This window comes from Tasmannia lanceolata, unplaced genomic scaffold (assembly GCF_043159265.1).
Source record: "Tasmannia lanceolata isolate RefF3 unplaced genomic scaffold, GAP_Taslan_0.1 ptg000012l, whole genome shotgun sequence".
Taxonomy (NCBI): Eukaryota; Viridiplantae; Streptophyta; class Magnoliopsida; order Canellales; family Winteraceae; genus Tasmannia; species Tasmannia lanceolata.
In genome coordinates, this window is record NW_027518689.1 from 17,684,262 (window position 1) to 17,697,952 (window position 13,691).

Below are 13,691 nucleotides of genomic sequence, written 5' to 3' on the forward strand. Positions count from 1 at the left end.
CTCGTAACCACTAGGGAACCACATTTTATACCCTGGAACCACTACAGAACCACATTTTCAACCCTGGAACGACTTGGGAACCACATTTTATACACCGGAACCACTAGGGAACCACATTTCATACCCCAGAACCACTAGGGAACCACATTTTATACCCTTGAACCTAGTAAGGAACCAAATTTTATACCTCGGAACCACTGGGGAACCACATTTTATACGCCGGAACCAGTACGGAGCGACATTTTCTACTCCGGAACCAGTACGAACCAAATTGGGTAGAAACAAGTAATGGTCTTTTTCCAACAGAGAAAATGGTGGTTCTAACTTTCTTTTAAAATCCAAGAAAACAATGGAAATAATTATACAACCAACATAGAACAATTTGGGTAATTTCTCTCTTTTTTTCAACACAAAACAATGAAAACCTTCATAAAATGTTCAAACCCAACAAAACTGAAAACCTTCATAAAATGTTGAAACCCAACAAAATATGAAAACCTTCATAAACTGTTAAACCCTATTGAAGTAGAGGAGCATGGACCTACTTGGAGCTATGTTTATCACCGAAGTTCAAATTTCTCACAAGTAATGGTGTTTTTTTTTAACAAAATACAATGGGATTGGAGCTTCCAAAGGATGGGAATGGCTGCACTGGTGTTTTTCACGTTGGCTGGGTGAGGAAGAAGAAAGAAAAACGTGGGGATTAGAGCATAAGAAATGGTGGGAAAATGAAAGTGGGGGTATATTTGTCCTAAAACTCATACTCTCTCACCTGACAGCCTTTTTTACAATATTTAAATATCTACCTTTTATTCACAATTTAGCATAATCTTTGCATTTTTTTAATCATTTGCCCTAAATTTAAAATAGCATTTGTAATAAATTTAAAATAATAAATTATTATTTTTATTTAAAAAAATAAAAATAAATTCAAACTAGCATTTGAAAGACTCACATACTCAAACTTATACTTGCAAATGTAAAACACTAACAAGCAATAAAGATGATAGTTAATTCAAATAGTGAGGCATTTGTTTGAAAAAAGACAATTATTTTGACTATCAAAAGTATCCATGAAGTTTCTGTGAATTATATCCGGATACATTGGGACTCTTGAAGTATTCGAATATCAAAGAGTCTCTTTTGAGTAGATTCACAAGCTAGTCTCGACAATATCATTCCCATATGGTCAGATTTACAGATTCTCTAATTGTACTTAGGATCATGGTTTTAAATTTCGACCGAAATCTGAAATTTCCCGAAATTTGAAATTTCGCAAAATAACAAATTTCGGTCCGAAATTTCTAGAAAATGGCATTTAAAAAAAAATGTTACAAAATTCCGGCCGAAATTTTGGAATTTTGGTCCCAAATTTCGGAACTTAATACCAAATTTCGGACTGCGGTAGGGCCCGAAATAGGTACTGAAACTGAAATTTAAAACCTTGCTTAGGATAACTTTGTTAGATTCAGGACTCAGATATGCCATTGAAAAGAAAAGAAAAAATCAGGACTCAGATATTAGTTGACAGCTCAAGAAAAAGGTTGCTTGGTCCGTCTTGTGTGGCTAATTTTTTCTACGATTCAAGTCAGGAAACAGTTCTAAATTGACATCAAATTTATGCTCTGACTGTGACTAAACAGATGTTAAAAATTGTAGGCTTTTTGCTGGAATATTTTGATGTCATTTGCATGTCATTAATGTAACATCAACAGGGGGTACTCTCACCGTTTTTACAAGTAGGCGTGTGTGTATTTTCCCCACAAGGGTATTTTCCAACAAGGGTATTTTGATTTTCTGCACTTAATATATATGCATTATTCTGGGTGGTGGGTAAATTTAATTGACACTCTCTCCATCCTTCCCCTTTTCTCTCATCTCTATCTTTTCTAACCTCTCTACTAACATGTTATCAGAGCACTGATCCATTGATTAATGCACCTTTCTATTTCTACTCTTCTCTTAATCATATATATATATTTTTTAATTGTCATTGGTGAATCCAATCATCATGGGCTGATTCATATTTTTTAGTGTTTCTGTTTTGTGCCAAGAAGTCTTCCAGGGACTGTGTGCTCTGTGGCTGTAGTCATTCTTTGGTTGAGTCTTTTCACTCTAGAGATTCTTAAGCTGGAACAGATTTCTTAAGTACTTGCTCTTATGTCTTGTGACTGTAAAGTGTTATAGCATCAATATAATGTAATACATTTTATAAAAAACATTTTTGTGTCTTGATACTTTTAGAATGCCATTTTCTCTGTAATACAGATTATAAAAAACCTTTTTGAGTCATGATCCTTTTAGAATGCAATTTTCTTTGTTTCACACAGTAGTGACTATGGATATTATTTTCCACTCATGGATGTGGGATGTATATCCACAGGTCCTGGCATTACTGGCTGAAGTCTTGAAGAAAGGGTTTCAAACACATATTAGTAAGATATTGCGAGTAGCTCAAAGTATTATGACATCTGCACTTGAAATTGCTAAACACAAAGAGCTTGATTGTTCTAATGAAGCTGGAATTCCATTATGGAAAGAGGCTTACTATTCACTTGTTATGTTGGAGAAAATTCTTCTTCAGTTCTCAGAATTGTGTTTACAAAAGGATCTGGAGGTATGGAAAAATTGCTTCTACTACAAATATCACATTGTTTGGAATTTCTATAGGATTTTTGTACTTGTGATTTGAAAATTGGGTTAGAATTTTTCTTGGTATGCCTTCATTATCTTACATACTTTTGTTTTCAGTATTCTAAATGCTTCCAATATCTCTTCTAATTCACACACACACACACACACACACACACACACACGTATGGAAATACTTAACATGAGAAATATCTTTGAAGAACTAATTTCTTCCAATCAATTGTAGAAGAGGGGAGGTGGGTGTGTTGGTTTGGGGTGGGGAGTAGGGAAAAACCTGCAAGCAGAATGGATAATGGACTGACTTTCCTTCAAAAATTGCAGAAAAAGAATCTCGTAACGTAGTAAGAAATCAATGACATACTTGCCTGTCCTCCTAGCAATGGTCTTTGTAAAAGTCTACTTCCTGGATATATTTGAAGTCTCCATATTGAGTGGTGGATCAATGACATGCTTTGCTTCCTATTATTTTCTGCACCATGAATGGATCGTCCTTTATATTACACAACTTATTGTATGTACACACTGGAAATCTTTCTTTACACAAATATATGAAGAACTATTCTCAAAATTCTTGATGCCTCCATTGTCGTTAGCTTGGACCTTGCATTGGCATCAAGGTTTTAAATTTAGGTTTCAGTTTCGATTTCGATCGTCATGGAAATTGAAATCTCAGGGAAGATGGCAACCCAAGAGGGGGGGAGGTGAATTGGGTATTTAAAACTTCTTGCCAAAAACATATGCGGAAGCGAAATCAAATGGCAAATAAACAATCAAGCCCACAAAGTAAAAATCCAACGTACAAAACAAATTAAAGAGCAGGAGTAAAGAGAGTGCACCGAGATTTTTAAGTAGTTCGGTCCCAACCTTGGACCTACTCCACTCCACCAACAAAACCGTTGATGGCTTCACTACGGATTCCTTTAATGGCGAGGAATCAACCCAATTAGATATATCCCAAATTGAAGCTCTAGATCTAATCCCTTTAGATATATCCCAAATGAGGCACAATGGGTGTTTAATCACTCTTCACAAGATTAAAACATATTTGGGAATGTAAGAGTTCTATTCTAAAAGGTCTTAGATGAGGTATATATAGCTCATTTGAAAATATGACCGTTTGAGGGCAAAAGGGTAAAAAGTTGGGTTGAAAAAGTCAAGCCCCGCAGGCTCCAACGGCTACATTGCCAAGCCGCGGCGGTCAACCTGGCTGTGGCGGTCGCCCGCCCCTATCGGGTTCATCTTTTTAATTTCAAATTTCAAACCGCAGCGGTCGACCGGGCCATGGCGGTCGTCCGGGGAGAGCAACCTGGACACATTTATTTTTGTCCAAATTTCTATCCGCGGTCGTCCGTCCCTATGGCGGTCGACCTGCCCGACCTTACTGGATTGTTTCTGGATTTCCAGAAACACATCCGCGGTCGGCTAAAACACCCTTGGTCGACCAGCCCGCTATTGAAAGCCAAGTCTGAGTTTCCAGACTTGCTTCCGCAGTCCCCCGGCAAACACCGGTCGACCGGCCCTGGTAAAAATTCCATTTTAACTTTAAAACTTCAGGGGCTTTTGGGCCAAGGTCTTTGGGCTTTTCCCTATGCTTTCAAATATATTTTCAAATACATTTTCAAGTTCATTTCAAATACATTTTTAAGTTAATTTCAAATAGTTTTTAAGGCCTTTGAAACTTAATTACTTGTGCCTCTAAAAGGGATGTCTAAGTGGGATTAAACTTACATTCTAACTCAAGACATTCACATGCAAATCTTCAACTTTGAAGCTCTTCATGTCTTGGTCATTTCCATGGATCTTCTCTTGATTCTTTGGCTCTTCAAGATGTCTCTTTGATTTCTCCAAGCCTTCGAATTCCTTTGGCTTCAAATGAGATGTCTTTAATTGGTTCATGCCACGATCCATGCTTCCTTAACTTTGGTGATTGATTCCTTGCTTTTCAATCATGCACTTTAAAACATCAAACACATTAGATAAACAACACAAATCAACTTGTGTTTGGAATCATCAAAACAAGAAGGTAATGCCAAGGTGGGAACCATTGGGCTTACATTCGCCCCTTTTTTTATGATGACAACACACAAGGTGATTGCCACATCTAAGCACAATAAACCTAAAACTTCTCCCCCTTTGTCATCAACCAAAAAAGATGGGGTGAGAGTTTAAACGTAAGGGATTAAAATTATGCAAATAAAACTCCCCCTTTGTCAAGGAATGAAACACTCTAAAACTCCCCCTATTTAAAAATAAAATTCAAAACATGGAGGGTTTAGAAACACAAATAGGGTTTTGAAAAACACATATAATGCTCCCCCTAAATTAAATCTCCCGCTATTTGAAACACAAATGGAATATATGGGGATCATCAAAAACATATTGCCAAGGTAAAGAAATAACAATTTAAACAAAAAACTTGGGCACAAACTACCAAAATCATAAAGATATTCAAATTAAAGCACAAGCCCCTAATCTAATGCAAAAGCATAGAAAACTAGGTTGGGGCCTTTGGAACCCAAACCAACTTGGTTCCAATTGATTTAGATTTACCTAAAATATTCTTTTCAATTCATACCATTTTATTTTTAGGTAATAGTCTAAACATACATTCATTTTTAAAATGTTCAATTCTATCACAAAAATGAAATTTTGCACAACATATACAAAGACATGTAAAATCACAAGAAGATTTATGATTTTCAAAGGTTTTCTTTTCTTCTCGTAAACCTTGGTTTTCAAAAACCAATTTTTTATTTTCTTTCTCAAATGAATTACATCTTTGAATCAAAACTTTAGCACTAATCAAGTTTTCATTTATTTGATTTAAAGCTTCATTTTTAAGCGAGAAATTTTCTATTTCGATTTTTAAAGAATCAATTTCTTTTTGTATGTTGGAAATTGAAATGTTAAAATCCTTTTCAATATCAAAACATTTTACATGCACATTAGGATTTACAACACAATCATGTATATGAGATTCATTAGAATCTACAAATGCAAAATGACAATCATGTGATTTATAAATATTTTCAAGTTTAACCCAAACTTCATGAGCATTTTTACATTTTGAAACTTTCTCAAATACATGAGACAACGAGCAACAAATGGCGATTAAAGGTTTAGCATTTAAATCAAGCCATTTGGAATCAATTTCCCCCCTTTTATTTTTAGAAAAAAGATAAATCATTTTCAAGTATATCCAAGATATCATAATCTAAGGATTCTAAAAAGAAACACATACGAATTTTCCAATTAACATAATCATTTTTATCAAACCTAGGTGGTTCAAAAACGGATTGGCCTAGATGAAAATCCATGGGTTGCCAAAGAAAATCTTTTTCTCTTTAAAATTTTTGAAAGTTCAAAAATCCCTAAATAAGAGCCTTGTGCTCTGATACCAAGTGAAATCTCAGGGTAGATGGCAACCCAAGAGGGGGGGAGTGAATTGGGTATTTAAAAATTCTTGCCAAAAACAAATGCGGAAGCGAAATCAAATGGCAAATAAACAATCAAGCCCACAAAATAAAAATCAAATGCACAAAACAAATTAAAGAGCAAGAGTAAAGAGAGAGTGCACCGAGATTTTTAAGTGGTTCGGTCCCAACCTCGGACCTACTCCACTCCACCAACAAAATCGTTGATGGCTTCACTACGGATTCCTTTAATAGCGAGGAATCAACCCAATTACAACTTGGTTTGGCTACGCCTCGCAAGACTCGCCACGAACCGGAGAAAACTCCTCGTCTCCAACACTCGCTCTTGGGATGGCTACGCGTCCCTTCGCACTCGCCGAATATACAAATGAATGTAAAAGGAAAATGAAAATACAAACCCTCTTCAAGGGTGGATAAAGCTCTCAAGCTTTTACAAAATTTCTCTCTTCAAAAGATGTACAAATTGAAGCTCTAGATCTAATTCCTTTAGATATATCCCAAATGAGGCACAAGGGTGTTTAATCACTCTTCAAAAGATTAAAACATGTTTGGGAATGTAAGAGTTCTATTCTAAAAGGTATTAGATGAGGTATATATAGCTCATTTGAAAATATGACTGTTTGAGGGCAAAATGGTAAAAAATTGGGTTGAAAAGTCAAGCCCCGCAGGCTCCAACGGCTACATTGCCAGGCCGCGGCGGTCGACCGGGCTGTGACGGTCGCCCGCCCCTATCGGGTTCATCTTTTAAATTTCAAATTTCAAACCGCAGCGGTCGACCGGGCCATGGCAATCGTCCGGGGAGAGCAACCCGGACATATTTATTTTTGTCCAAATTTCTATCCGCGGTCGTCCGGCCCTATGGCAGTCGACCGGCCCGACCTTACTGGATTGTTTCTAGATTTCCAGAAACACATCCGCGGTCGACCGAAACACCCCCGGTCGACTGGCCCGCTATTGAAAGCTAAGTCTGGATTTCCAGACTTGCTTCCGCGGTCGCCTGGCAAACCCCGGTCGACCGGCCCTGGTGAAAATTCCATTTTAACTTTAAAACTTTAGGGGCTTTTGGGCCAAGGTCTTTGGGCTTTTCCCTCTGGTTTCAAATATATTTTCAAATACATTTTCAAGTTCATTTCAAATACATTTTCAAGTTAATTTCAAATAGTTTTTAAGGCCTTTGAAACTTAATTACTTGTGCCTCTAAAAAGGATGTCTAAGTGGGATTAAACTTACATTCTAACTCAAGACATTCACATGCAAATCTTCAACTTTGAAGCTCTTCATGTCTTGGTCACTTCTATGGATCTTCTCTTGATTCTTTGGCTCTTCAAGATGTCTCCTTGATTTCGCAAAGCCTTTGAATTCCTTTGGCTTCAAATGAGATGTCTTCAATTGGTTCATGCCATGATCCATGCTTCCTTGACTTTGGTGTTTGATTCCTTACTTTTCAATCATGCACTTTAAAACATCAAACACATTAGATAAACAACACAAATCAACTTGTGTTTGGAATCATCAAAACAAGAAGGTAATGCCAAGGTGGGAAGCATTAGGCTTACAGAAACGGAAGTGTTTTAGTTTCGGTTAGAAATTTCAATGAAAATTCTGTAAAATCATGAAAACATATACAAATGAGAGATATAAGGTGAAACATGGAAATGCTAGACACAATATGCACTTAGAAACCATCACAGAAGCACGACAACCATCCATAATGGTTTAAGAACATTGAGAATATAGTGACATGCATTGTTGCGCATGTTTGATAATTCAGTACATACCACATTTCACATGTAATTCATATAAATATTTATACATAATCTATACACCACATTTCAATTTCAAGTAATATAAATATAAGGGAATTGCTAGCGTCCATCGCAAAAGGCATTTCGCGGCTGGTCTGTTGCGCATAAGACCAGCCACCCCGTGAATGAAGACAACTGCTTTTGTCTCCATTCATGAGGTGGCTGGTCTGACGTGCGACAGACCAGCTGCAAAAAGCCTTTTGCGATGGACCTTAGCAAATCCCTAAATATAATTATGTTACACATACTGATATAGTAAACCACTAATATGAACGAATCTTTTTCATCGAAGTAGGAGCATCTTCTACGTATGGATATGTAAACCACACCCTTGAATGAATATTCAAATCGTCTAAATACTCTATCCCCCGGGGTCCCACTAATGAGTTCCCACTTCATCACTGCAGTAGCGGGGCATGCCTTGTTTGGTTCCCGAATGGGTCTGCTTCTATGCCTATTCGTTTCGGTGGGAATGGAAACGAAAACATTTCAGTTGTTTCGTGTTGGTTTCAGTGAAAATTTAAAACCATAATTGGCATTCTTTCCAATCCTCCATCCAACCTAGTCATGAATCACACTCTATTCGCCAAAATTTATTTCACAATTCCCAAACCCAGAGATGGACAATGAAAAAATCTAGGGTATGATTATGATTGTCTCTTTGAACTATCGTAGGCAAAATTTTCTTGTGTAATGCATAGTCCAACTGTCCGTTTTGGTTGTCAATGGTGCTCCTTGTTAGACCTAAAATCGGTAACATGTACGGCAGTGATGTCAGAGCTGAGCTGGAGGGCCCGAGGAACTGAAGTGAGGGAGCGAAGGAGTTGAGTCCTGCGCAAGGAGCAAACGAGGTCAGAAGACCAACCCGGAGTGTTACTCCGGACAGGCCCTTCGACACTCAAGTCAGTATGAGCAAGAGTGCAGGGCTAGGTTTAAGAGCAGTAGAGGAGAGGATCTTTTTTATTACCCCTTGGTTTGAACATTGAATCCCCTTTTATAGGGGAAAGTTGGTGACGTGCGATTACCCACCCCTGGACAGGTGGTGGCCTGCTATAGGTTTGAATTCACCTACTCCAGGACAGGTGTCGACATGCCATAGGTTTGAGTTTACCTACTCTGAGGTAATTACAATAATACCCCTGGACAGGTGTCGACCCGTTACAGGTTGTTGTTTTTATACCCCATCAGTTGCCCCCCAGTTCTCCAAATCATTGCAGTGAATTGGGGAAGTGTTGTGAGTCACATTCCTGACCGGGAGGAGTCTGTCCGGCGAAGCCGTTTGTCTGGCCTGCCGGGTCAGTCCGAAAATTTTTTCCTGTCCGGCCTGGCAATCAGTCCAGAAAATCTGTCTGTCCGGCCTGGTAATCAGTCCAGAAATTTCGTCTATCTGGCCTGGGAATCAGTCCGGAATTTTCGTCTGTCCAGCCTGGCAATCAGTCCGGAAAATCTTTCTATCCGGCCTGGAAATCAGTCCGAAAAATCTTTCTGTCCGGCCTGGAAATCAGTCCGGAAAATCTTTCTGTCTGGCGTGGGAATCAGTCCGGAAAATTTCGTCTGTCCGGCCTGGCGATCAGTCTGGAAAATCTTTCTGTCCGGCCTGGAAATCAGTCCGGAAAATCTTTCTGTCCGGCCTGGAAATCAGTCCGGAAAATCTGTCTGTCCGGCCTGGGAATCAGTCCGGAAAATTTAGTCTGTCCGGCCTGGAAATCAGTCCGGAAAATCTGTCGCGTAGCGAGACGCGTCATGTCCAGTCCGGCTTGGGCCGGACTGATTTTTGTCGCATAGCGAGACGGGTCATATCCAGTCCGGCTTGGGCCGAACTGATTTTTGTCGCGTAGCGAGACGTGTCATATCCAGTCCGGCTTGGGCCGGACTCATTTTTGTCGCGTAACGAGACGCGTCATATCCAGTCCGGCTTGGGCCGGACTAATTTTTGTCGCGTAGCGAGACGTGTCATATTCAGTCCGGCTTGGGCCGGACTCATTTTGGTCGCGTAGCGAGACGGTCGGACTGATTTTTGTCACGTAGCGGGACGCGTCATATCCAGTCCGGCTTGGGCCGGACTGATTTTTGTCATGTAGCGAGACGCGTCATATCCAGTCTGGCTTGGGCCGGACTGATTTTTGTCGTGTGCCATATTCAGTCCGGCTTGGGCTGGACTGAGTTTCTTGACGGGCACAATCACTTTAAGAGCTAGCCCTCACCCGAGCGCTTCGCGGATGCCCTTAGCCTCTTAGAGATGTGCGCGTGTCCGCTCACACCCTTGTCTCGAAGTATGTGTTCGTCATCAATGGAGGACATGCGACATCATTCAAGGGCCTCGAAATGCGTGCCTTTCATTAAATGTGAACTCCCATGGCCAAGGCTTATAAAGGAGGGTTTTCACCCTTCATTTTTACTTTTCACTTTTCTCTCCTTTTTGCTTTTTGCTCTGCCAGTTCGGCTCGCCCAGTTCGGCTTCGCGTAGCTCGTGATTGTGTTTGTCTGCGGATTTAGGAGCTTTCAGTTCTGACCGGTAATCCTCTTGAGCGCGCCTTTTATTCGTTTCTTTTTCTGCGTTCATGTCCTGTAGTAGCTCTAGCTCTGAGTCCGGTTTGGGGTCCGGTTCAGGGGAGTCTTCTAGTAGCTCAGGGTCTAGCTCGTCAGAGAGGACTCAAAATAATCCGACCAGAACTCCGGAGCAAATAATGGCGAGTCCCGATGTTAGAGTAGAGATCGTAGATAGTGAGGAGGAGGAGGTGATCTTGGACTTGAATGCTATTCCTCTCCCAACGTATAGTTATCACCGAACAGAGGCGAGTGTTGGTAGTGACGCCGCTGAGGCGTCCACAACATTCATCCCTGGCGGGGCCGTTGAGGTCGTAGCTAGGACCCGGATGGACGCCAATCCACAATATAACATATGGGCTCTTCACGAGGAAAATATCCTTGATGAGTCCATGATGAGGGACATTAGGGATAGGTACTGTGTTCCCTCAAGGTTCAGGCTGAGGCCAGCGATAGAGGGAGATAGGGCTTGCAACGAAAGCTCTGATGTATGTATATACGACGAGTCGTTAAGAGCTGGACTCAGGTTCCCTCTGCACCCATTCTTCATCGCGGTCCTTCGACATTATGGGCTGGCTCCGGCCCAAGTTGCGCCGAACTCATGGAGGGTGCTGACTGGGTTCATATACCTCGTCCACAGCCGGCTCGAAAGAAACGTGTCTGTGTCATTATTCCGCGCTTGTGCACACTTGAAGAGGCATAAGGAAGGGGGCTGGATTTACATTAGCCAGCGCCCCGAGGTGAAAATGATCACTAGCACTCCCTCTTCTATCCACTTATGGAAGAACAGGTTCTTCTATGTCGAGGACAGGGAGTCCACCCAGCCTTGGTCGGTTCCTCTAAGATGGGACGTTCCGGACACAGTTGCGCTGAGCCGCAAGCTGCTCCTTGAGGGCGAGGATATGAGGACGTTCGCCCTAATCCGTGAGGAGGTGGAACGAGGGGGCCCCATTCATTGTGGAGAATTCTCGGGTGAAGCGGCTCTGGTCGGGCTGGGCCTTAGTACTACGACCCCGGCACGTATGTAGCTAGTCTTACTCTGAACTCTTTTTCATCCTTTTTGTTGCTGACTGGTTTGTTCGTCTATGTTGACTTTCAGAGATGCAGGCACAGTCGAAGATTGAGAGAGTGAGACAGGGGGCCTTCGGAAGGGCGCAGCAGGGAAAGGCCCAGCAGGGCCAACAGTAGGGCCAAAAAAGGAAAGCCATAGAGTTGGCGAGTCCGGCCCAAACCCAGGACACGCTGCCGCCTCCCAAAGCCAAGACTACAGTGAGGGTGGTGGACGCCTATGGCCGGGGAGCGGGGTCCTCGAAGTCAGGGGGACATCTGTTGGAGCCCGTCCTCCCCCGGCGAGGACCGGAGACAATGTTTTTCGACCCAACTGGGCTGTTCAGAAGAATGACACCGGCCTTGGTGAGAGCCAGGTGACTAAGGAGCTCCTCACCAAAGTTCTCCTCAGCAACGACAAGCTCCAGGTTCTCAACGAACCTCTAGCGGCGGCTGACGAGGCCATATTCTCTTCACTTTACCAGGTGAGACGGCCCGCGAGTTTTTGTTTGTCTTTTTCTTTTGAGTTGCTTTCTTGTGTTAACAACACTTGCTGGCCTGTAGATCTCATTGTACTATAACGACCTCCGAGAGAAGAGCAAGAAGTTCTCTGAGGCAATAACCAAATCCGAGGAGGAGAGTGGGAAGCTGATGAAGGAGGCTGAAGAGCTTCAAAGGTCCATTGGGCGGACGGAGGCGGAGAACAAGTGGCTCAAAGAAGACTTGGCCCCTCAAAGGCAGAAAGCTGCTGAGGCTCTCAACGCACAGAGGGAGAGAGCCCAGGAGAGACCGATGGCCGCCGTTGCGGAGGCCGTCGCGGAGGCCATTCAGAAGAAGGACGATGAACTTTTCAGTCTGTCCAGCGAGTCCTATAAGGTGGTATTCTTTGACTGTCTTGAGTAGGTTAAAGAATCCAACCCAGCCGTGACCCTGACGGGACTAGTCCTCCCTGATCTATTGACGCTTGGCGACGATGAGCCAGGCACCACCGCTGCTCCAGTAGTTCCGGAGACGGACCCTTCACGGGGTGGTAGCCAGGGGGTGCCTTGAGCTCCTCTTCTTCTCTGTTTGATCTGATTTGATTTTTTTTTTGTAATGGTCCTTGGGAGGCCCAACTTTTGTAATAGCCCTTCGAAGCCTTATTTTTGTAATGGTCCTTAGAGGCCCAACCTTTTCATGAATAGAAATTACATTTTGTTGTCGATTCTCTACTTGTCTGTCCCTGGTTAGTACCGTTTGATTCTAATATTGTGGGCCAAGAATACCACGGGCAGACGTTCGAGGTGAACTAACCAGTAAGGACCCAAGTTTTAATAAACTGGGTTTCTAGGCGGCAAATACCCGAGTTTTAGTGAACTGGGTTTCCAGAGTACCCAAGTTTTAGTGAACTGGGTTTCCAAAGTACCCGAGTTTTAGTGAACTTGGTTTCCAAAGGACCCGAGTTTTAGTGAACTGGGTTTCCAAGGGGCGTTGGTTTTTGCTTCCGGGCTGGTTCCGGACCAGGAGTGCGCTCCCGATCTTTGCTGAGACGAGCCGTGGCGAACCAAGAGTGAGTACCCAAGTTTTAGCGAACTGGGTTTCCAGAGTACCCGAGTTTTAGTGAACTGGATTTCCAAGCGGCGTTGGCTTTTGCATCCGGGCTGGTTCTGAACCAGGAGTGCTCTCCCGATCTTTGCGGAGACGAGCCGTGGCGAACCAAGCAGCGAGTTGTGGACCCTGATCCGAGGAGGTGAGGGAACGTGTCTCTAACACCCTCTGGATCATCCACAACGTGAAGGAGAGCTCTACCAAGGAACTCTCGAAACGGTTGCCACCCTCACAGCATAGCACGAGTGGCGATATAAAAAAGAAAGAGATACATCTTGATCCAAGGATAGATCCCCGAACCAAGACGTACCTAAAAATAACTCAGAGTCGCCATTCATGGATACGCCATGGAACTAAAACAAATGCTCTGCTTGCAACAGATAACCAGAGATACAGAAGGTCCGTGCCTGATGACGAATGGAGAAGGTCCGAAGAGCACCCCCGATTCGCCCGAGTGCGAACACTTGGTCTCTTATGCCATTTTCATTAACTCCAAAGAAGTTTGGGTAAAAATCATGTGAAATTGGAACAAATATCCCCGAGTGAACGTCTATCTAATCATGCATGACTCGGGGATGAAATAATAAGCAACATAAAGTAAGATAAAAGATGTGTCACC

The 13,691-nt window shown here is 42.3% G+C and overlaps 1 pseudogene; it reads left to right on the top strand.

Moving 5' to 3' along the window:
* LOC143888588 (U3 small nucleolar RNA-associated protein 20-like) overlaps positions 1-13,691 on the top strand; it is a 137,151-nt pseudogene that overhangs the window by 92,956 nt on the left and 30,504 nt on the right.